At 33.6% G+C, this 25458-nt stretch overlaps 1 long non-coding RNA gene across 1 annotated transcript; it reads left to right on the top strand.

Moving 5' to 3' along the window:
* Positions 1-4500: 4500 nt before the first annotated feature.
* LOC123907024 lies at positions 4501-12558 on the top strand. The gene is made up of 5 exons (XR_006809075.1): positions 4501-5066; positions 5152-5311; positions 6521-10814; positions 10900-11059; positions 12269-12558. It is a non-coding gene; the product is annotated as an uncharacterized LOC123907024 (long non-coding RNA).
* The last annotated feature ends 12900 nt before the right edge of the window (positions 12559-25458 follow it).

Genomic DNA, 25458 nt, shown 5'->3' with positions numbered 1-25458 from the left:
AGCATAATAACCTCCCTAATTATATTTATTGACCTTATGTATTCATTTCATAAGGTGTGAGTAGATTGATTTTCCGTATTCTTTTTCATTAAGTTGATGTCATTACTCATTAGCAATATTTATTACCTTTTAATATAATGTATTAGTTTTTTTAGATTTAATTTAATAAATTAAAAGAGATAATATTAAGATTTTAACAAAGATTGAAAACATTTTCTTAGAGTGCCACATCATCACAATGAAGGCCTATGAGCAATTCAACCTTCCTTTTACTAGTAAAAGATTATTGTAATTTCTAGTTATACTATAATATAAGGGTTTTTTGTTTTTATCATGTACAATATTGCACATGTTAGACAAACTCATCATATAATAAATGGTTGATCATACGTCTATGTTATGATGATCAAACTTCCAATCCTTTCTAGAATAAGTATATTATCGTTTTTAATGATGAATTCCCCTTGACGCCCCAACAGAAGCTCGGAAAAAATAACCAAACTCCAAAGAACCCTACAAAGCCTTCAGCATCAACTCCTCCGGTACCATTTCCAACTAAGTTTCTTGAATACACACAAATCCTCAATCCCGTAATAGTATAATTCATAATCTTCATTGGAAACCAACCATGCCTAAACACCAACAAAATGATAACAATCCGCATGTAAAGTATCAAACAAACTAGCAAAATTAAATCAACATTAGAGGGGTTCGCATTTTAGAAAATGAACCGTTTAGAGACCGTTCGCCAAACAGAAAGCGAACAAACCCAGTCCAAAAAAAAAATGCAGAAAAATGTTTCAAACGATCAAATGCGGGCTTACCTTATGTTAATCTTTACTTCTTTGTTGATTTCGAGTACAAATGAAAGAATTCTTTGAGTTGGTCGAATTTTTCGAATATTGAGGGTTTGAGAGGTTTTTCTTTAAAAAAATCATGTTTTTTTGTAACTGAAGAATGAGCGGAAGAAGGTGAACACGCCTTATATAGGAAGGTCGTTCGCATCCTACATCGCAATCATGTTGGACGGTGTTTTCCGTTATTTCCGTATAGGGTGCGAAAGTGTATTTTTAAAAATTCTTCAGTGGGGGGTGTGGGGAGGTGGATAACCATGCAGTCAAATTATTTGCACACTCTCATTCTAGCACATGGACATTGCTCGCACCCTAATTAGTGAGGGGTTAGTTTGAAAATTTATGGGGGTGCGTGAGGATTTCTGAGGGACGCGAAAAGTAAATCTCAAGTTCCAAACTTTTAGGCCACGAGTCTTTAAACAACGCAAAAAATGATACAATCCAATCCCTCTCCACCTGACAAGCAATAACAAACACAACAAGAAATTTAAAATGACAAATTTTATGGTACATCTGATAATTTCTGATGTACCGATACATTAGGTAATTAAATTAATAGATAAATGAATATTTTTTAAAGGAAATCATTTTTCTTATAATTAAAATAAGGAAAATGTTAAATAGTGCACCCAATGCACTAGTTAAGCATAGCAAAAAGGAAATTTTGTTTTGAAACTTATGCATTCAATGTATTGAAGGTATAAAAAGTTATTTTTATCAACATTAACTTTATGTTTTATTTCTATTTTTGGTATGCTTAAGAAATTATTCAAGATGAAGCTTTTGGAATTAATGCTGCTCTGGACTTGGTGGAAAAGCTTGGTATAACGAAAGTAATCATCGAATCAGACTCTCAATCCTTCGTGAACTTAGTGAAGAAGAAGACGAATGTAAGGAAACATTAGGGTTGTGTTGTTAATCGTTGTGTTTCTTTCCTCAGGACAAACCCTAGCTCGTCAATTTCATGGATCAATAGATTGAGGAATCAGGTCGCACATGAGCTGGCGAAATGGGCTGAGAAGGAGCCAATTAAGGATTGGCCCAATTTGTTTCCTCCTTGTATTTTCACCCACATCTAAAATGATACGGGCCTCATGTATTCTCTCTAGTTTTTGTTTAATATATATCTGTTTTAAAATAAAAAATAAAAAAATGCACTAGGTGTATAATATATTGAGTTTTATTTTTAATTTTTTACAAATTCCCCATACTTTTCAGTTGATGTATAATATCATGAGTCATATGACTTTGAGATATTATCAATATCTAACATTTTCTCTAAATCTTCTTACATAAAAATTAAAATTTCAGAACCACAAATCTCTAAATACTTCAAAATTAAAATCTAAAGAAATTTTTTACTTTTTACAATCTTCATATTTCGTATTTTAAACAAATATCAATCCTTATTTAGATAGTTTAGTGGTAAATAGTGTAGTGTCCTTTGGTGCCACTTAGTATAGTTTGTGAAATTAAAAATCATTTCACGCCGCAACAATCACAATAGATGTCACAAGAACCGCAATTACCTCAATCGCAACAACCTTAACTGCATCAGCGTCGTAACTGCAATTTAAAGCCATCCTCCAAACTATTTATACTTGACAACTGCACTAGCTTTGAGTGATGTACATATTTGAAACAGGTTGTTTCTTGCATGAACCCTGTTACAAGCTAACTCGGAAAATAGGATTAAGAATAAATTTGTTCACAACATTTCTTGTATTCTCTGTACTCATTTGGTTCTAGGTTCTAATATATATTTTTCATAAAAAAAAAAAAAAATTAACAAATCATGCATTGTAATTATGATTCATTAAATAAATATGTAATTTCCAAGCCTCTAATAAATTTCAAATCGCAGAGGTGTAGCAAATGATTCACTAGGTTGGTAAGTTGGACATTGGTTGTCCGGTTTGATTCTGTTTTCTCTTGCTCGGCTTGGTTCATATACAGGTGCAGCAAATCTAAGTAAATTGTTAAGAAATCACGGATCGGATATAAAAAAGGCATGAAAATGAGTTTATAATTAGAGGTAATCCTCACATTATTTATAGCCGATTTTATAAGGTTGAGTTAAGCTCTCAGTTTTAAGATGGTATCAGAGTCTCTCCAAGATTCGTTTCACATTGGATGTGAGAGTAGGGACGGATCTATATAGAGGCTGAGTGTGGCTATAGCCGCACCAGAATTTTAACTATTTTTTTTCATATACATGGTATATACTGAGCATAAAAAAGAAAAAAGAAAACCAGAATAAGAAAACATGAAGATGAAGCAAAAATGAGAAAAATGAAAAGAAAAGAAGATGAAGCAAAACGATAGAGAATAGCAATAACAAGTACAGGAAGTTGGAAGAAGAAGACTAGCAAACACCCTGACGGCAGATTTTGTCCTCTACATCATAATAAGACAATTATTTAGGGTTGTGCATATGATGTTTTCTCTCCCCCACCCCCCGTGATTCTTTTATACCCCCCAATATTTCGATTTTGCCCTTGCAAAAAACTTCGGTTCGCAAAAACCGAATTTTTTCTAGTACAAATTCAGAGTAAATTTCGGTTTTCAAGACAAAAAAAACTTCGGTTTTTATAAACCGAAGTTTTTTGCAAGGGTAAAATTGGAAATTTAGGGGGTATAAAAGAATCACGGGGGTGGGGAGAGAAAACATCTGTGCATATTATATATGGGCTTGGGCCGTTTGGCCTTATGTTTATGTGTGTCACTTTTGACCACTTATTTTTTTTTCTATACCCCTATTTGGTAGTATTTTGAACACTAGGGATCAAACGGAGAAAAAATGCTGGGAAAGCTATTCATATATATTTTTTCTTTAGTTCAAAAAGTTTCTTTAATATAAGAGAAAAATCATAAGTTCAGTTCTTATTAAATTTTTCATTAAAAAAAATTCTTACTAAATTTTAATGGTAATTTTTTTTTTGGTTTACGATAAGCTGAGAATCGAACCCAGGACCTATAACATACTACTCAAACCTCTCACTACTAGATCAAATCTAATAGCTTAAATTTTAATGGTAATTTTAGTCTTCTGTAATATTATAATTTATAAAAATAGTCTTTATTTTAAAATCTTTTCATGAAAAATAGATGCCTCAAAATAATCTCTATAGAATGCAAATATTGTTAACCCTCGTTATTATACCCACCTATATAGATTAATTACACATTAATTTGATCAACTCGCTTGCTCATTATTAATTGGGTGAGTATCTATTAGAGTTTAATAATATTATTTTCGAGTCGTTTATAAATCACTAATAATATTGATATTATTAGATGTGGTTAAGCTTGAAGTGTGTGTGGTTAATGTCTTTCAAATATTTAGCCACACTAAAATTTAATGTCTGGATCCGTCCCTGTGTGAGAGGTGTGAACATGAGTTTATAAGTAGATAGAATAATCACTTTATAAGCCGGTTTTATAGTGTTCAGTTAAATCAAACCCTTATTTCCAAGATAAATGAAATAATATTATCATCCAAACTAAAGTACCAAGGGTTGATTCGTGTGTCACTGCCCAAAAAGAAGTTATCTTATCTCTATTACTCCACTTGATGCACTAAGAGCAAAGCACAATAATAAGACAACTAGAATATTATTTCATCTACCAATACAATTGAGCCATATGTAACATCTGACTTTAATTAATAGAAGTAATATTAATTAATGAAGGTTATTGTGATTAATTGGATAAATAATTGACCAAGTAAGATTATGTGAGATACAAGTGAAACCAATGAGAAGCCTTAGTCATAGAGGTGGACCCTACACCTCACTTATATGCAAATGAACAACTTACCCTCACACTTTCATTTTCATTTACTGATAACCAAAGATCAGAAGCTCTCTCTCTCTCTCTCTCGTGAACTCTCACTCTCCTTCTCATGTTCCTCATCATTCTCAAGCAATAAGCACAAATCCTTTCATTCCAAATCTTGCATGCAAACACATAATTGAAATCCTTAATTAGGTCTTGGGCTTTATTGTAAGGTAAGCTTTTCTCCAATCCTCCATCTATTTCTCTCAATTTCAAGCCCTTTCTCTCTAGCCCCAATTCTGATATGGGTTTGTGATGCATGCTTTTTGTCTACAAATAATGGGCTGTGGTGATTGAGCCAAGAATTGAAAGTACAATAAGAAATTGGAAGAATTTGGGTTAAACCCGTAATCTGGACAGACCTCCACTAAAAAGGTAAATTCTCACTCCTCGTAACTCCGTTTGAGATCCCGCTTGATTCTGTGGTAAGCTAACGAAATTCCGGTCGATTTGACGCCAGTTTCATGGATTTCTAAGCAGTGATGAATTCGGGAGAAGCATTTGAAGTTCGAGGTCTGATGCAGAACTTTGGGCTACGGGTTTAGAGTGTTGTGGCTGCAAATTCTGTTTTTCAACTAGCTCCGAATATGTTGTTAACACGATTCAAACGTCATGTTCAGGTGGGCTCCTTTAGGAAAACTCTCACTTAATAGAGTAGCCTTATTAGTTTTCCCCAAAATCCAACTATGCATGTTAACTTAAGTTTTAGGGACTAATTAGGGAGAACTCATGAAATGACTTAATTAATGAATTGAATATGCCCTACATGTTTGGAATGTTGTTAATTCGTGGAATTTAGCATAAAATGATTGATATGTATACTGTTTTGGAATGGTAAGTGCTGCTGGATGTTACAGGTTGTGTGTTTGAGTCGGTTTATACAGCTATGAATCGATGCATATGTTTTCCAGAGCTTAGAAAATGTGTGTTCTGAGTCTATGAATCGGTGCAAGCTATGCTTGAACCGGTGCATAGGCTTCAGTATGTGTTTTATAAAAACATGGAAAACGTGTGAATCGGTGCATACCCGGTATGAGTGACTCAAACATGGCCTGGACGGAGTTTGAATCGGTGCATAGACAGTTTGCACGGGAGCATGGAACCCAGAATAACTATTTTTGTAACAATAACTATTTCTGTAACAAACTGAGTACATGAACCGGTGCACAACTCTTATGAATCGATGCAACCTGAGACCATTATTCTTTTGAGTTAAGGATGGAGGATATGTCAACTAATTTAATTTAACTAAAAACCCTCCGTCACGAATAGTATTTTATAAAAACAACAAGTGTCTAAATTCCACGATTACAGACTTTCTACATGTTTAAAATCAGTACACTTAGGAATTTAATCAGGATGATCATAATAGTTAGAAATATTCCCGGGAAGGGTTGATGGGCAGGTTACTGCAATTTAGATTCTTAAGACAGTTGATCAGATTATGGTGGTTGATCCCGAACCACAGTTTTATCTAGCCTTTGGCTATGAGTCTAGCTTTTGCTACGAGGGATTCTTCACTTTTAGTGGGAATCAAGTTATTTAAGTTGTGAGCTGAGGTGGTTCTCTGATCTACATTTAATATCAGAAACTACAGTCAGGCCTTCGAGACCCGCTCACCTCGAAGTGTCCATGAGTTATAAAATTAATAAAGATAATAAATTTTGTGATACACCTTTATTTATGTTTAAGCTATTCAATTATGAATATGAGTTATTTTAATGATCAACTGATTTATGTACGAGCCCTCGGTGTAGTCACCACCGTAGTTGGGGTAGCAGGAGCTCACTGAGGCTTAGTAGTCTCAACCCACGATTTATTGATTATAGGTAACAGGTTGAGCATGATAAATGGATTTTCAAGAGGATTGAAGTAAAGACGCTGTTTATGGAAACTTCGTAGCATTCACCTGTTAGATTATTATAGAAGATGACTCAAGGCTTGATCCTGATTGTTATGCATTCTATTTCGCTCTGATGTATAATATATTATAGGTTGTACATTATGACAGTTTATTCAGGATTTTGTCAAGATTATGTATTGTCTAGCAAATTATCTTGTAATTGTACTATGTCGGACAAAAGTTATTCTGTAATTTTAATGTTTCCCGATTCAGTTATGTATATTCCTATTGATATTCTAGATAAATCAATATGGGGTGTTATAATTGGTATCAGAGCAGGTCGATCCAGTATCAGACCTTGCCATGGATCATTAGAATTCAAAATTAAGTGGTGCGGACCCTTTGGAGTCTGGACTGTTTACGCTGAAACCAACGCGTGCTGAGCCCGTACAACTCAGTATCGTGTATGGTAGGCAGGGTATTACGGTTGAGAACCGAAGTGGACCAAGGAGGTCAAGGATGAAGAGCGTGGTGAAAACGCGAAGTTAGAAGGAAACTTGAATGAAGAACCCTGGGTATGAATGTTGGAGCTGCAGCAGTCGATGCCACGAAGGTAAGCATTGTGTCACCATTAAGTGGTGCAAGGGATTCAAAGGATGATAAGTGGCTTAATGTCGGTAATAAGTGGCACGCATATGTACGTGTGAAGTGAGGTGTCCAGTGGAAAGTGACGTGTGTAAGCAATTTGAATACTCTGGTAAAAGGGAGATCCCGGTATCAGGAGATGTCTCGATTAGAATGGAACCGAGACTGTTGGATACAGAAGCACATCTTTTGGAACCTTTTGGTATACGAAAGATGGGGGAAAGTAAAGCTCATATCTCTTGTCAGGGGGAAAAGACAAAAGATCTACCAGAAATTTCATTGGAGTAAAACTATCCCAATTCTGACGGAGAACCAAAGAAGTGAAAGCGTCCAATTAAGACGAAGAAAGAAGGGGTAAAGAAGATAAAGAAATGGACATGGACGTAGGAATAACAACTGTTCTGGACAATGTACTAAATGCGGGGAATCTCGATAAAGTCTGTGTATGTAGACATGGTCAGATGATGTAGGTGCGAAGAGTCGAACGCTTTGGAAAAGACTGGAATTGAAGTATTAACAGTTGTGTTGAAGTATAGAACCAATACCAAGACCGGATTAGAGTGATGCAACTGTAATTTGAAGAATGAAGACAAATGCTGGAGTTGAAATGACTGAGGGCGGATTGAGCCCAAATGTTCAATAAGAATGCAGTGCTTGAGGGTCGGGTAATAAACAACCGATAATTGCATATGTGGATTTGTGAGGTCGTTAGTCAAATAGTGTTGACTGGTACCTAGAGGTTCTGTTGAGTAAAACACCGAAGTTGGAATTAAGTGATTGTCAAGTCAGACGACAACCCCCTTAGCTCTATGAGAAAGTGGAATGTAAGTTAAGCAAGAAAAATCAAAGGATTTCATGCATGTGTAGACCGTGACACGTGAGTTATCTAACTGTCTATGTGAACCTTCCTTCAACCAGAATTTTATCGGATCAAGTAATGCTCGGTTCGTAATTAGTAAACTTTAGAGTATCCTAAACGAATGCTCTCTTTAATTTGTCTGACCTCTTCCGGGCAAATAATTCATTCTAGTGCCTCAATGCCTATAAGCTAGGTTCATGCAAGGATTCATCTAAGTCGAAAATGGTCCCGATCCGTCGATATTAGCGAGTCAAGCTGATATTTCAGAAAATGATCCTTAAGTACCTTTGAGATATATATTTTCCCTCGATTTTTCGAATTCATTATTAGCAATCGGTTCAAATCAGCATAAGTATGGAGTTGCTCGTAACAAGTAATGAGTTGTCTTCCTTCGGAAACTATAAGTATTCCTAGTGAGTCGTTTAGTTAGCGCCACTAAGTGAACCAAAGTTAAGCAACACAACTCAATATTAGTATTAGAAATCCAAACTTTTGTGTTCAGATCTCCAAAATTATTTACTGATCCAGATCAGTAGAAGTCTGATTGCTCGCGGAGACTACTGAGTAGTTTCAATATCAGCATTCAGTTATCTGGTTGACTTATTAATCTTTTTCCCTAAACCGTTCAGAAACAAGTAACTTCGCACAATTCTAACCCCAATGAATCGCCTAAAACCTTAGTATACTTAACCGCTCAGCCAATAACTCAGTTGTACCAGCCAATCCTTTCCTATAAGATCTTATTAGTGGATTCCAAATAGGATCCAGACCCGTCCCAATTAAAAGAGGAGTGTTGGCAGTAAGGAGTCATGTTGGGTGAGCTTAAGTGCAATTAGAGATATCTCAATAACTGTCAGCGGATGATGATAGATGGACAATGAAGGAAGATAGTGTCATTTTGGGAGTTACACCAAAGGAATGGTTTAGCAGAATTACCCCTATCTCAGGACTCGAAGTATGTTCGAACCTAGAACCCCTTGCAATGTTAAACTCCCTGGGGAACCAGGCGAGATACCGGCCTGATGAAGTAGTGGAAGTATATGTAATGTGAACGTAAGAGAAATTAGACGACAAGATGGCCGGTGAGAATTGAGAAGTTGAAGTAGACCCTAATTCGTAAATAGTACCAGTAGATGGGACGATGACTGTTGTCGAAGCAACTTGGTCACCATAATGGAAGTACACTGATGAAGAAGAGATGTGGAGGCATTTATGAAGCGAAGAGTTTTGGGATGTGCGAGTTAGCTGAGAATGATTCAGATTGTCGTGGTGTAGAATTGAACTGAGATGTCACAATATGGAAGAAGTAATTAGGTGTAAGATGGAATGACTATCAGTTTGCCTAGTAGAACAATCTTGAGGGAGCAAGTAGAGCAAAATACAATGCAGAGGAAAATAAGCAGACAATCATTCAAGATTAAGCCACTAAATGTCGAGACATATGATGCGTCCAATTTACTATCGAAGATTTAATGGTGTAAGAGAATTCGGAAATTAAGCTATAATAAAGCTGATAGAAGATTAGTTTGGTGCATTTCGAGATAAGAGTACGCAGCAAAAGGGTAAATTAGAGTTGTATAGTTGTCGATGTCCTGAGGGTTGAAGTACAAGGAAATGGATGACTGTAAGTTGCCTTAGAGCATGTTGCGAGCGAAGCGCACACGTGTCTGACACTAACTTCCCGAACCATAAAAACCCGGATTCATGCTAAGTTGACAATCTGTCAACAGAAATTGCAAGGCGATATAAAACTCAATGTAGTTAAACCGGCGGTATCAGCAATATAATTGGAAACTCCGAGTAGTCAACATGTAAGCTAACCTATCAATGGGGATAATTTAAACGAGATATTGGGATTAGAGAAAACTGGAACTGGTTAAGAACCGTAATGGCGCAAGCGAGGTGAATTGACGGATTTTGGTTAGAGATGTGAAATACAGTATGGTTTTGATGAGTTGGAATAGGAGGAATGTTACACCAGTATTTGTATAGCAAGTAAAAATCAAAATGGAGTGATTGAGGAATAATGACGGGAAGAATGTTAACGATCATTTTAGTCGAAACATTGCAACCAACAACTTCATAAGATGAATTATGTAGTCGAGTATGAGAAGAGACCTGAAAAATCAAGTTAAGACACGAACAATTTATTCTCTTGATCAGTTGGTTTTCCGAATTTCGAGGACGAAATTCTTTTAAGGGGGGTAGATTGTAACATCTGACTTTAATTAATAGAAGTAATATTAATTAATGAAGGTTATTGTGATTAATTGGATAAATAATTGACCAAGTAAGATTATGTGAGATACAAGTGAAACCAATGAGAAGCCTTAGTCATAGAGGTGGACCCTACACCTCACTTATATGCAAATGAACAACTTACCCTCACACTTTCATTTTCATTTACTGATAACCAAAGATCAGAAGCTCTCTCTCTCTCTCTCTCGTGAACTCTCACTCTCCTTCTCATGTTCCTCATCATTCTCAAGCAATAAGCACAAATCCTTTCATTCCAAATCTTGCATGCAAACACATAATTGAAATCCTTAATTAGGTCTTGGGCTTTATTGTAAGGTAAGCTTTTCTCCAATCCTCCATCTATTTCTCTCAATTTCAAGCCCTTTCTCTCTAGCCCCAATTCTGATATGGGTTTGTGATGCATGCTTTTTGTCTACAAATAATGGGCTGTGGTGATTGAGCCAAGAATTGAAAGTACAATAAGAAATTGGAAGAATTTGGGTTAAACCCGTAATCTGGACAGACCTCCACTAAAAAGGTAAATTCTCACTCCTCGTAACTCCGTTTGAGATCCCGCTTGATTCTGTGGTAAGCTAACGAAATTCCGGTCGATTTGACGCCAGTTTCATGGATTTCTAAGCAGTGATGAATTCGGGAGAAGCATTTGAAGTTCGAGGTCTGATGCAGAACTTTGGGCTACGGGTTTAGAGTGTTGTGGCTGCAAATTCTGTTTTTCAACTAGCTCCGAATATGTTGTTAACACGATTCAAACGTCATGTTCAGGTGGGCTCCTTTAGGAAAACTCTCACTTAATAGAGTAGCCTTATTAGTTTTCCCCAAAATCCAACTATGCATGTTAACTTAAGTTTTAGGGACTAATTAGGGAGAACTCATGAAATGACTTAATTAATGAATTGAATATGCCCTACATGTTTGGAATGTTGTTAATTCGTGGAATTTAGCATAAAATGATTGATATGTATACTGTTTTGGAATGGTAAGTGCTGCTGGATGTTACAGGTTGTGTGTTTGAGTCGGTTTATACAGCTATGAATCGATGCATATGTTTTCCAGAGCTTAGAAAATGTGTGTTCTGAGTCTATGAATCGGTGCAAGCTATGCTTGAACCGGTGCATAGGCTTCAGTATGTGTTTTATAAAAACATGGAAAACGTGTGAATCGGTGCATACCCGGTATGAGTGACTCAAACATGGCCTGGACGGAGTTTGAATCGGTGCATAGACAGTTTGCACGGGAGCATGGAACCCAGAATAACTATTTTTGTAACAATAACTATTTCTGTAACAAACTGAGTACATGAACCGGTGCACAACTCTTATGAATCGATGCAACCTGAGACCATTATTCTTTTGAGTTAAGGATGGAGGATATGTCAACTAATTTAATTTAACTAAAAACCCTCCGTCACGAATAGTATTTTATAAAAACAACAAGTGTCTAAATTCCACGATTACAGACTTTCTACATGTTTAAAATCAGTACACTTAGGAATTTAATCAGGATGATCATAATAGTTAGAAATATTCCCGGGAAGGGTTGATGGGCAGGTTACTGCAATTTAGATTCTTAAGACAGTTGATCAGATTATGGTGGTTGATCCCGAACCACAGTTTTATCTAGCCTTTGGCTATGAGTCTAGCTTTTGCTACGAGGGATTCTTCACTTTTAGTGGGAATCAAGTTATTTAAGTTGTGAGCTGAGGTGGTTCTCTGATCTACATTTAATATCAGAAACTACAGTCAGGCCTTCGAGACCCGCTCACCTCGAAGTGTCCATGAGTTATAAAATTAATAAAGATAATAAATTTTGTGATACACCTTTATTTATGTTTAAGCTATTCAATTATGAATATGAGTTATTTTAATGATCAACTGATTTATGTACGAGCCCTCGGTGTAGTCACCACCGTAGTTGGGGTAGCAGGAGCTCACTGAGGCTTAGTAGTCTCAACCCACGATTTATTGATTATAGGTAACAGGTTGAGCATGATAAATGGATTTTCAAGAGGATTGAAGTAAAGACGCTGTTTATGGAAACTTCGTAGCATTCACCTGTTAGATTATTATAGAAGATGACTCAAGGCTTGATCCTGATTGTTATGCATTCTATTTCGCTCTGATGTATAATATATTATAGGTTGTACATTATGACAGTTTATTCAGGATTTTGTCAAGATTATGTATTGTCTAGCAAATTATCTTGTAATTGTACTATGTCGGACAAAAGTTATTCTGTAATTTTAATGTTTCCCGATTCAGTTATGTATATTCCTATTGATATTCTAGATAAATCAATATGGGGTGTTATACCATATTCCACAAATATGCAAAACTTAATTTAAAAACATACTTTAGAAATTCATCATGGTGGAATAATGCACCACACAAAAGAAGAATTTCGACATGCAATTAATGGGATGATAAAGAATTTCACTTTAAAAAGTACTTTTAGTAACAAATTTAAGATTCCCATTTTTCAGCGAAGCACTTTCTCACTCAATGAATGGTTCTTCGGTGGTTCAGTGAAAACTGTAAAGCGATTGTGAACAAATTGAAAACGGCGAGAACCCTAATTCTATGGTGTGAAGCAATTATGAGTCGAGTATGAATTTGATCTAGGAAATATGTAATTTGTAATTTAGAAAGATTCGATTGGTGCAAAGCGATTTTGAAGAGTGATTTAGTGAAGAAGCTAATCACATTTGATTGAAAAACGGGTAAGGGATACCATTCACAATTTAGTTATATATAGTTATTCAATTTAGCTCGGCCAACCATCTTGTGCTATGTAAATTATCGTGATTTCTAGTTATTCAATATAAATGTTTTTCTATCATGTTCAATATTGCACACGTACGTTAGAAAACCCATATAATAAATGGTTGATAATCATGCATTTATGTTATGTTGGTCAAACTTCCAATCTCTTCTAGTAATAAATGATTATCCCGTGTATTTACGAAAAATCTCGTTTTTAATAATGAATTACATTTACAAATAGTAAGAATTCCCCTTGACACCCCAACAGAAGCTCATAAAGAGTAACCTAACACCGAAGAACCCCACAAATCCTTCACCATTAGCTCCTCCACCCTTTCCAACTAAGTTTCCTGAATACACGCAAATTCCCAATCCCCTAATAGTATAATTCATAATCTTCATCGGAAACCAACCATGCATAAACACTAACAAAATGATCTTTAACAATCACCTTCTCCCCCAGCAGGCCAGCACGCGTTCGGCTTCCTCCACTCGTACCTCTCCCATCTGCCGATAAATTAGTATCAACGAAAGCGTTTTTATCACCTTGGAAATTCATCCCTATAATATCTTCCATCCCACACTCATCACCCACTGTTGCCGCCTAACCATTATGCAATTTCTTGCAATTACGCCAATCTTCACTATTAAAAAATGTAATCACTATTATTCAGTTTGCTGTTTGCACCCCCTGAATTACCACCTGTCACCACGTTTCCCTCATTATCCAGAATTGGGCCTACAGGCTTAGATCTAACTTTTGGCCTACTGTCTGTCACTACATCTCCCTCATTACTAACCCCACCCGGTGTTTGGCCTCAGGCTTGTGTTCAACAACTGGGCCACTACTTTCATCCACTCCCTCCACCCCATAATCACTCACTCTTCCCTTGCCGATGGACCGTTCGAAGTTTGAAAAAATACACCATCAATTAAAAAAATTTCTAAAGAATTTATCAAATCAAGAGACTTTGTACTCAAAAGAACACAAGCAAAATCAAAACCACATATAACAAAAGTGATTGAATGAAGAAATAGCATTTAAAAATAAAGCCACATTCCAAAGATGAATAGGAACTCCATATATACACCTGCACAATATTTGTCACTGCCTTCTCTTTCAAGTTGAAGAAGAAACCTTCTTGAAAACTTGCCCCCACAACAAAGCGTTGTAACTTGTAACGAGTAACGACGGGATCATATCAACCTCATGAACAACTCCCACCAAATTTCTAGTAGTGTGCTCATTGTTCCAAAGAACATCCCCTTCCTCAATCGGTGTCTCAAACCTCACTGAATTAGATTGACACAATGGACATTGAGTAATCTTACAAGTGTCTATAACATCACATCTTCACCCAATACCTTAAGGCATTGAGTTTATGGGTTCTCTCATTTATAAAGTGTTTAACCTCAACGATCTTCCAACCAATGTGGAACTTCTTCTCACACTTTATAGATCCCAACATCTCCCCTCAGGTGTGAGTCTGTCTGTGTCCACGATCCTTCGACACGCACTTATTGCTCCTCCAACTGGGCTTTAATATCGTTGTTGGGCTGCAAGGGGGGAGTCTCACTTGATTAGATCGGCATATTGGACATTGAGCAACCTTACAAGTGACTCTAACACCACATCTTCACCCAAAATCTTAAGGCATTGAATTTATGGGTCCTTTCATTTATAAAGTGCCCAATCTCAACTATTTCAACCAATGTGACACTTTTTCTCACACTTGATAGATCTCAACACTAATGCGCCCGACAAATCACTAACCAATTATTTTACATAATTACATAATAACAAAAGCACATTTATTTATGTAAAATAAATTGTTAATGCATTGCATTTTCGTGGTTATATGGTAAAATTATGATGGACAAGCCAACATTTGCCTTAGAAAAAGTAGTCAATTGCATTTTTTTAATGCAAAGTAATAATAATATTGTTAACCTTATAAATATGATAAATAATAGTACATGTTAAAAGTCTTACATTGATTAAATGATGAACTAAATACATGTTTATAAGTGGGGGTTTCTTGTAAACCAATTTTGTAAAATTGAATTTGTTCTTAGGGAAAAGTGTTCGACCTCTTTCCTATTGAAAATGGTCCTATTTATAGAGACAAAATTCATGGGGCACTCTTCAGAAACCACACAACACTTTGTGGGAAACATGGATGGTGGATAGTTATTCTGGAGATGTTTTCTCTTCCCACCTCCCGTGAATTTTTTATTCTCCTGAATTTCCAATTTTGCCCTTGAAAAAAACTTCAGTTCGCAGAAATTGAAGTTTTTTTTTTCCTTGAAAACAAATTTCGGTTTCTCAAAACCGAATTTTACTCTGAATTTGCACTAGTAAAAATTCGGTTACTGCGAACCGAATTTTTCTGCAAGGGCAAAATTGAAATATTGGGGGTATAAAAGATTCACGGGGGGTGGGGAGAGAAAACATCTATTCTGGAATCACGTGGAGATCATGGGCGGTCGTTTCCCGCCCTTTTGTTGGGTTGATTTCACATGGGCCGATGCTTCTTCCAAAGACTGCTCCATTTCTCCGTTTTGGGCCATCAAAGATATTTAAAGTATATGACCGGTACAAAATTAAATTCAACCTAAATTCTAAGATGGTATGCAACAACGTCTTAGTTTGTAAAAAAATTCGTTAATATTTCATATTAAATAAAAAAAATTTAAACGTATATTTCGATAGGGATAATAATTTGATCCATACCCATTGGGTACCCACAAAAAATACCCACAACAAATAGGGTAAAAACCCGCATTTTGATAGGGATGGTAATTACCCATAAAAGTGAGCGGGTATGGGTGCGGGTATGGGTACCTTAGTACCAGTGGCAGATCCAGGACCCTGGACCAGGGGGTGCAAATTTTACGGTGAATTTTTTTTTCTTCAATTTGTATAGTGGCACAAAATTTCTACCTTAAAGTCAATAATTAAGTAAGAAATCCTGGGTACGAACTTTGGCCTACGCAAATTGAACATGAGTGATCTATATGATATAAATTTGCAATCCAACAATAAATTTTATATTATAAAATTAGTAGAAAAAAACTACACCAATATATAATATTAATCTGACTATATTGAATGACATATAATGGCAAAACTTTTCCATTAAAAAAAATAATTAATTTTTCCAGCTTTTAGTTTTCCTTTTCCCTTTGCTCCAATTGTTAAAAATTATCATGCATAAATCGGTGAAAAATATAATAAACCTCTCTTTGTTGACTACCTCTTAGTCCAAAGTGATATTTTTAAAAAGAAGTTTAGTGGCCCAAGCCCATAGCATAACATACATACACGCATTTAACCCTAATTATGTAGCCGCCACACTTCATCTTCTCCTCAGTTTATGAACTCTTACACTTTAATTCACTTCTTCACTTCTTCGACTCTGCTTCTTTTACTCTACTTCTTCTCTCAGTTTATGAACTCTTACACTTTAATTCACTTCTTTTTCTTCAGTTCTTTTCTCAGTTTATGAACTCTTACACTTTAATTCACATCTTTTTCTTCAGTTATTATTCTTTGTTATAGAAATAGTTGATCATGGGTGCAAAAAGAAAATTTCAGGGTGTGCAAAGAACAAAAATACAAGATTATAGGTGCAAATTTTAACAGTTGAGCGGGTGCAGCTGCACACCCTCAACTGTACCTAGATCCGCCTCTGCTTAGTACCCACCTCGCCTCATACCCACATAATATATATTTATTTATTTTATTTATATTATTATATAATAGTATATGTATATCAATTTAAATAAAATACAACACTATTAAATTATGACGTATTTTTAAGAAAAAATATTTATTTATAACATAATGCAAACAAAATATAAATTTAATATGAACTATTTTGAGGATTAAAATTATCAATTTTTTGTAAGAATATTTTAAAATGGGGACTATTCTTACCAAGTTGCAATATTTTAAAGGATATTTTCAGTTGAAATTTAATAGAACTAAACATAAAAACTCGTTATTTTATAAGGATAAAAAATATATTTAACTCTATTATTTATTGTTAAAAAAGAAATTCGACCCACCGTATGATTGATTTCTAGATCCATCCCTGCCCATGCAGTATCCGATAACACATCTTTTGTTTTTAATTACCTTATTTATTTACCATTATATCGTGGACAAAATTTTATCATTGACCACTGTTTTCTACTGTTCTCTCTCAAATAGAGAGGTTTTGATAAACTAAGTGTACTTTATTATTATTACAACACATGATGAATCTTTGTCGATTTTCTCTGCACATTTCACTATCTCTCCCCCACATAATCTAACAAAAGAAACGACAAATCACAGAATTAATAAGATTTTGTGCCTTTGATTAAACAGTTTTGTGTGTTGAACATTCTGGCACGTAATTATGGAATAGGATTTTAAGTAAAAAAATAAAATAAATCTACTTTTTACTATTTTAATTCGGTGGGACAAGATTGATTTGGTCATGCTTATTAATTATTCTTTTGGCGTTTTCATATATGCTCCTCATGGTGCTTAAATGGCCAGCTTAGTAAAGTATGAGAAAGGTAATGATCATGTAAGAAATTTTGGCTTTATTAAATTATAATTATCTCATGTTGTGTTTAATTTTTTTAATATTAATCGATTCATTTTATCACCAATAATAATATTAATACAATAAATCAATAATGTCGGAAGATAATAAGGTTATGTTTGACCGAACTTTTTTTCAACCTATAATTTACTTTTAACTTAAAGTTAAAAAGTATAACTTTAAATTAAAGTAAAAGTTGTTTGGATTTTCAATTTTTTTAATATAAAAGCTACTTTCAAATTGTTTGAGTTTAATAAAATATTTCTAGAAAAACTATTATTTTATTTAAAATTTCTTCTAAATTATTAAGGATTTGTCTAACATGTGCAATATTGCACATGTTAAAGTAACCAAAAATAGTAACTATTTAATGAAAAACAATAATTATTTATTAAAAAATCAAACATTTAATATAAAATGCACAAATTTCAATGCAAACTTACTATTTTGAATTTATTAACATGTGCAAAGTTGCACATGATAGATAAAACCAATTATTAAACACACACACGTGAAATTATTTTTTTGTTGTATTAAGTGAAATATTTTTAAGATGTCAACTGAAGAAATTAATTTTGTATACAAAATAAAAAATTATAATATATTTTTTTGCATTATTCTTTTTATGTAAAATTTTTGTTTTAATATTTAAGAAACATAAAAAGAAATGAAGAAGAAATAAAATAAAATAAAATAAAATAAAATTAAACAGCGTGAGTGGGAATCGAAGAGAGAGCATATGCCGAGAAACTGCTTTAGGGAAAAAAAGCTCCATATATCAACTTTGTTGAAAGCTCATTATTTGTTAATTTTACACACATAAATTAAGCTACTTTTTTAATTAAGTACTTTAAAAAAATATTGTTTGGCCCGACTTCTCCTTATATCAAGTAAAAAGTCTGAAATAAGCTGGGCCAAACGATATCTAAAAGACGTTGAGATAAAATTGGAATATAGATACTTTGGCTAATTATGAGGGATTCTATTAACGTGTTTGTTAAAATATATAATTTTTTAATGATGGATAAGTAAAATGATCGAGATTCGAACTCCGTTTCTTACAAAATATATAATTTTTTAAAGCCACTTTCTAATATTTAACAGAATTAACTGAATTAATTATTTTTTTACCTTGTCCTTAATTATATTACACATTTTTCTTTATTAAATATTTTATAAAAATATAAAACTTATTGAAGATATTGTTAAGTAGTTAGAATATGTCTATATGAATAGACTTTGAGGTAGTCATTTAGTTTAACTTTCTCATTTCGTAATATATATATATATATATATATATATATATATATATATATATATATATATATATATATATATATATATATATATGGGGTTTTCTAACTTAGACCCTAGTTAGGTCTAAGTTAGCAAGGTGCACCTTTTGAGTTGGACCAAAATACCCATTCTTTTAATTTTTGAAAGAATAGAGCAACAGGGGCATTTCTGTAATTTTACATAAAAAAAAAAATAACATCACGCGCCCCACCTTCTTAAACAATTAATAGACGTGGATCCAGTGTCGCGCGCGTACGGAAGGACCATGGTTACAGACCGTTGATTTCCATCAGACAGCCAAGATGTGATCTCATTAAGACTGTCTGATCAATCAGACAGCCCAGATCATCCTGATCTATCAGATCATCCTGTCTGAGCCACACTAGATTATAAGCTGGAGAGAGAAAATTTTGCTTTTGAAAAAGGCAGCCACGTGTCAGCATATGAATGGGTCTGCGTGATTTTTTTCATTTTATACTTTAAACTCGATTATTTCGCCGTAAATTAATTTTTTATTTTTTATTTTTTATACCAAAATTCATAATTTTTTTTTCTCTACAAATAGAGACTTGGTTTGTTTGATTTGGACACCGAAAAAAAAACGCAATTTTTCACTACTTTAAACTCGATTATTTCGTCGTAAATTAATTTTTTATTTTTTATTTTTTATACCAAAATTCATAATTTTTTTTTCCCTACAAATAGAGACTTGGTTCGTTTGATTTGGACACCGAAATCCTTCTGAAACCATTTATATGGTAGAATGGTTTCAGAGAGTTGTAATCTGAAACCATTTTGCTGGTAGAATGGTTTCAGTAAGTTGATTACTAGTTATTTGCTTCTGAAACCATTTAGCTTGTAGAATGGTTGCACATAGTTGTATTCTGAAACCATTTTACTGGTAGAATGGTTTCAGTGAGTAATTTATTAATTGTGTTTGCTTCTGAAACCATTTATCTGGTAGAATGGTTTCAGAGAGTTGTAATCTGAAACCATTTTGCTGGTAAAATGGTTTCAGTAAGTTGATTATTAGTTATTTGCTTCTGAAACCATTTAGCTTGTAGAATGGTTGCACATAGTTGTATTCTGAAACCATTTTACTGGTAGAATGGTTTCAGTGAGTAATTTATTAATTGTGTTTGCTTCTGAAACCATTTATCTGGTACAATGGTTTCAGAGAGTTGTAATCTGAAACCATTTTGCTGGTAGAATGGTTTCAGTAAGTTGATTATTAGTTATTTGCTTCTGAAACCATTTAGCTTGTAGAATGGTTGCACATAGTTGTATTCTGAAACCATTTTACTGGTAGAATGGTTTCAGTGAGTAATTTATTAATTGTGTTTGCTTCTGAAACCATTTATCTGGTAGAATGGTTTCAGAGAGTTGTAATCTGAAACCATTTTGCTGGTAAAATGGTTTCAGTAAGTTGATTATTAGTTATTTGATGAGATTAAGGTAGTGAAAAATTGGGTTTTTTTTTTCTGTGTTCAAATCAAACGAACCAAGTCTCTATTTGTAGAGAAAAAAAAATTATGAATTTTGGTATAAAAAATAAAAAATAAAAAACTAATTTACGACGAAATAATCGAGTTTAAAGTAGTGAAAAATTGCGTTTTTTTTTCGGTGTCCAAATCAAACAAACCAAGTCTCTATTTGTAGAGAAAAAAAAATTATGAATTTTGGTATAAAAATTAAAAAATAAAAAATTAATTTACGACGAAATAATCGAGTTTAAAGTATAAAATGAAAAAAATCACGCAGACCCAATAATAGCGTGACACGTGGCTGCCTTTTTCAAAAGCAAAGTTTCTCTCTCCTCCCATCCTTCCTCCCACGCGCGCCTGTCGGCGCGTGTGGTGCACGCGCGTGAATTTTGTCCTGTAATCGCGTGACACGTGTCCTGGGGGGGGAAAAAGAAGTGGGGGGCGCGTGTAAAATTGCAGAAAATTACAGAAATGCCCCTGTTGCTCTATTCTTCCAAAAAATTAAAAAATGGGTATTTTTGTCCAACTCAAAAGGTGCACCTTGCTAATTTAGACCCAACTGGGTCTAAATTAGCAGCCCCCTATATATATATATATATATATATATATATATATATATATATATATATATATATATATATATATATATATATATATATATATATATATTTTATAAGGAAGATATATATAAATTATAAGGGAGTACGAGGGGTACTCAGTCCCTTACAACTCAAAGCAAATTATTATATGTTTTGGAAACAACTCATAGGGTCAATACACCACTCCGAAAAAGAAAGACAAGATTTTCGGCCATAATGGTCACTGAACCACACCCAAGAAGAGACTTTAATATCATCCAATAGGGAAACAATATTCGGGATGTCTCTATTGAAACAATATTCTGGAAACACCGTTCGCCGGGTTTATTGTTCAAATTAAATTCAAACAGATCATTCCAAAGTTTTTTCTTCCCAGATAAATTACAAGGAGAATAAATATTGACAATATAGACCAATACTGCTTCCCATTCAACACAAACTCCGAGAAAATTGTTTCCTAAATTAAGCAATGATGTCAGACGACGTCGTTTCGCCATATTGCCCCACCCACACATATTAAGGGACACAATACTTTGTTGATGTTGCTCCCTCAGAATTCGAGCTGATTTTCTTAATCATCAATACACAATTGAAAATTATTGATAATTATCAAAGCCTTTTTTTTGTTGTTGATAATTATCAAAGGCTTTAGTTTCTTTTCATATGAATGCTTTGATGTCATATATAGCATTTATTTTCTAGATAATGATCACAGCTTTTTTTTCTTCTCGCACTCTACCATATTTTTGTTCCTATAAAAATTGACAACATTCATATTTTATATTTTGTTCCTTTGAGTTATAAAAAATCCAATCTTATAAGAAAATTTCAATTTTTTTAGTATTTACCAAATTGACGATTCTCCCACTAGACTAAAATTGAAGTTCCTTACATGCATGAATTTGGATCTTAATTTTGGCCAAACTCGATTAATGTACAAACCTAACTAAAAGTATATATGCTATTTCGAACTACAACTTGAACCTAAATATATTTTATTCAAACACACTAAAATTATAATAATTTTTATTCAAAAATGTTATGTTAACTTTTGTTATTAATTTTAGGCCTGAGCATCGGTCGGTTTCGGTCGGGTTCGGGCCGAAAATCACTAAATCGATAAAAACTGCAACCATTTAATTTGGACCCAATTCCGACCGTCTATATCTTCGGTTTGTTCGGGTTCGGGTCATACGGGTGGCGGGTTGAATGGGTCGGTTATTACGGGTTATATCGAAACTTTGTTTACATCTAAAACTCATACATTCTCCAAAATTTTCTAATTTTCGAATAGTTTAATACCTCGTCACAATGCAACAAAAGATAGACGAAGTAAATTAAAAAACAAAGAGGGTTAGATGCAGTTACTTTCTTTCAATATGTAGATCTAAACACAATAAAATATCAAGTAGAAGAGACGTAGAAATTAAAATAGATCTAGAATATATCTATATATATAATTCCTAGATAGTTCTCCTACTATCCATCTTAACCCTAATCCACATCATCCACTTACATCCAATTAAATCACACAATAATGCCACATCACTTCCTTATATTATATCATTTTCATCTCTATTTTTTTTTTATATTATATCAATCTCATAATAAATAATAAAGAATTATGCTTCTCCAATTATCCAAAAATTGATGTCACAAGATGTTACAGTTTTCTACATTATTATTGAATTATACCTCTCCAATTATCCAAAAATTGATGTCCCAAGATGTTACACTTTTCTATATTACTATAACATTCCTTAGTGACAATGAAGATGAACATATTGGGATTCTCTTTCAACATTTATCCCATTTAAATGTCAACCGTTTTCATAGAAACAACAAAGAGTTTATAATTTAGTCACACAAAAAAATACGAAGAGTGTATACATTATTGACTTAATTACATTTCTATTGAGTTTAGTTTTTAGTTAAAACAAATTACTCTTTCAAACTATAGCTCCTATCTACCCTCACGTGTCTGTTATAGTAGCTGGAAAAGCAAATCTAAAGTTGAAAGTTCGAATTGTTAATGTGTAGAATGTAACAGACAAATACAAATCAAACTGAGGTTACGTCTATGAATATGTTGTTTGTTGATGAAAAGGTGATGTACTATCTTGATATACTTCTCACATTTTCACAAAATCTCTATTGATGTTTTTTTTATTGACTTTTTCCCTTTTTTTTTTACTTTGATCATTCAGTGTGATAAGATTCTTGCTACTTTGGGAAATAGTTTGGTTTCAAAGATAAAAAAATTGGTTGACGAAGGATCAACATATAAGGTTGAAAATATATTGGTTGGAGGAAGTGATAAGTACATCACTTTATTATTATTATTATTATTATTATTATTATTATTATTATTATTATTATTATTATTATTATTATTTTCATTTTCACAACACTTATTGTTACAATTTATATGAATAATTTTTCAACATTATAACATAAAATACCACATAATACCTGTGCATCGCACGGGTGTGAGACTAGTATATATATATATTAGAATATTTTTCTCACCTTCTTCATCACCATATTATTAATTATAAGCTTTGAAAAATATAACATTTTTATCTTATATCAAAGATGGATAAAAATAACAAAGAGAAGAGTATATGAGATTGAGAGGGAGAGAAGGAAAAAAATTAATTTGCATCTAATGGTTGTTCGGTCGGTTTCGGTTATGGAGAGATTGAATTTTAGAGACCCGCACCCGCCCGTATGCAACCGTTCATGCCCGATTTTTCGCAATTTGTTGACCCGAGACCCGACCCGCACCCGACCGAATGTTTCAATATGTTGTCGGTTATATCGATTTCGAGTCGGGTCTCGGGTTCATGCTCACCCCTAATTAATTTTTAGAATTCCCGTCTTAAACCTAGTTCAATGTCTCTTTACTCATCAACCGAACTAGCTATATGAAACACAATTGTATTAATTTTATAGCAATAAAAAAGGCTCCATTAAACTTTCTAGTTATTTATATGATGTTAGATGCAAAGAAAAATTATTGAAATTTTGTTGTTTACATACAATGAAAATTAATTATGAGATAATAAGACAAAACATATAGTTCAAACAGCTGCTGCAACAAGCATGCAGTATCCTTAGAACTCTCTAGCTAGCTCATATAGAGAGCTAAAGATGTAATTTTCAGATTCAATTTGAGATTGTCATTTAGCAAAGAGCAGTCTAAATTACGTCTACTATACTTGTTGATTGATTGTTACATTTTTCCCTTTATTCACTTGATACAAATCTTTTTTACAATAAATAATAAGACACAATTATTATGAAAGACATGTAACTTTTGTCGTTCTCCTCATAATATTCCATGTTTCTTTGTTAATGTATTCTTTTATACTCCGACGGTCGTTCTGCAAGTGTACAAAACCGCTATCAAGTAATAAAGTAGTAAATTTATCGTTTAATTTTTCACAGGGATTGTGTCAAGGTTACTAGTTTCGCTTAAGAATATGGATAGTTGCCTTCGCTTTGATATTTGAAAAGGTATATTTACGGGTAATAGTAAATGACAGGAAATTAAATGCTGAAATTAAATGACAGAAAGATAAATGGTGTGTGTATGTGACCACACGATGTGGTTAAGTGTGGTATGATCCCTCCCTTACTCCTGCTTGGTTGTTCAATTATTTCCCTATATTAGGATTTAGATTGTTGAAAATAGGTTTGAAGCAATATCTGTTTTTATTTCTATTACAAGCTGTACAGAGCCTAGTTAAAGGTTTTTTTTTTTTTGAGCATCAAAGTTAAAGGTTACTCTTACTCTTACTCTATTTAAGCATCATCGCCCCAAAGTTAAAGGTTACTCTTACTCTATTTAAGCATCATCGCCCCAAAGTTCACTTTTTTATTAAAACGTTGGTATCATTACCTCATGTGTGCCTAAAACTAGTTACTTAATTATAATTGAAACAATCCATTTCATTAATTCAACATATTTTGTCAAAAAGTTGATAATTAATTAAGTCAACATATGAAAGCAAAAAAACAGAAAGAAAAAAAGGAGAAGAAAATAAATAAATAAAAAATGCATGTGTTTGTAGGGGCAATATTGGGCCCAGAGCACACGATGTACATGTGGGGGCTCGTTGCTATTCCCGTGCCACTTCAAATGGATACTGATTTTAATTGAAATGGAAACATTTTTGTTTTTTAAAATTTTTATTGAAAGGGAAATGGAAACTCTTGGGTACCTAATAAAATCAAAGAAAATGATTGAAATAAGCTATGCCAGTGAATTTAAAGTTTTGGGAGGATCGACCTTGATTTTGATAGATTCGTGAACATTATGCAATGGATTGGGATATGTTGTGATTCATCACCCCTCTATTTTGAAACTAATTTTAGTGCCGATGATGCTCGTTATGATGTTTTATTAGTTGTGTTCGACTC

This window comes from Trifolium pratense, linkage group LG2, assembly GCF_020283565.1.
Source record: "Trifolium pratense cultivar HEN17-A07 linkage group LG2, ARS_RC_1.1, whole genome shotgun sequence".
In the NCBI taxonomy this organism is placed as follows: Eukaryota; Viridiplantae; Streptophyta; class Magnoliopsida; order Fabales; family Fabaceae; genus Trifolium; species Trifolium pratense.
This window is presented reverse-complemented; position numbering and strand designations above follow the sequence as displayed.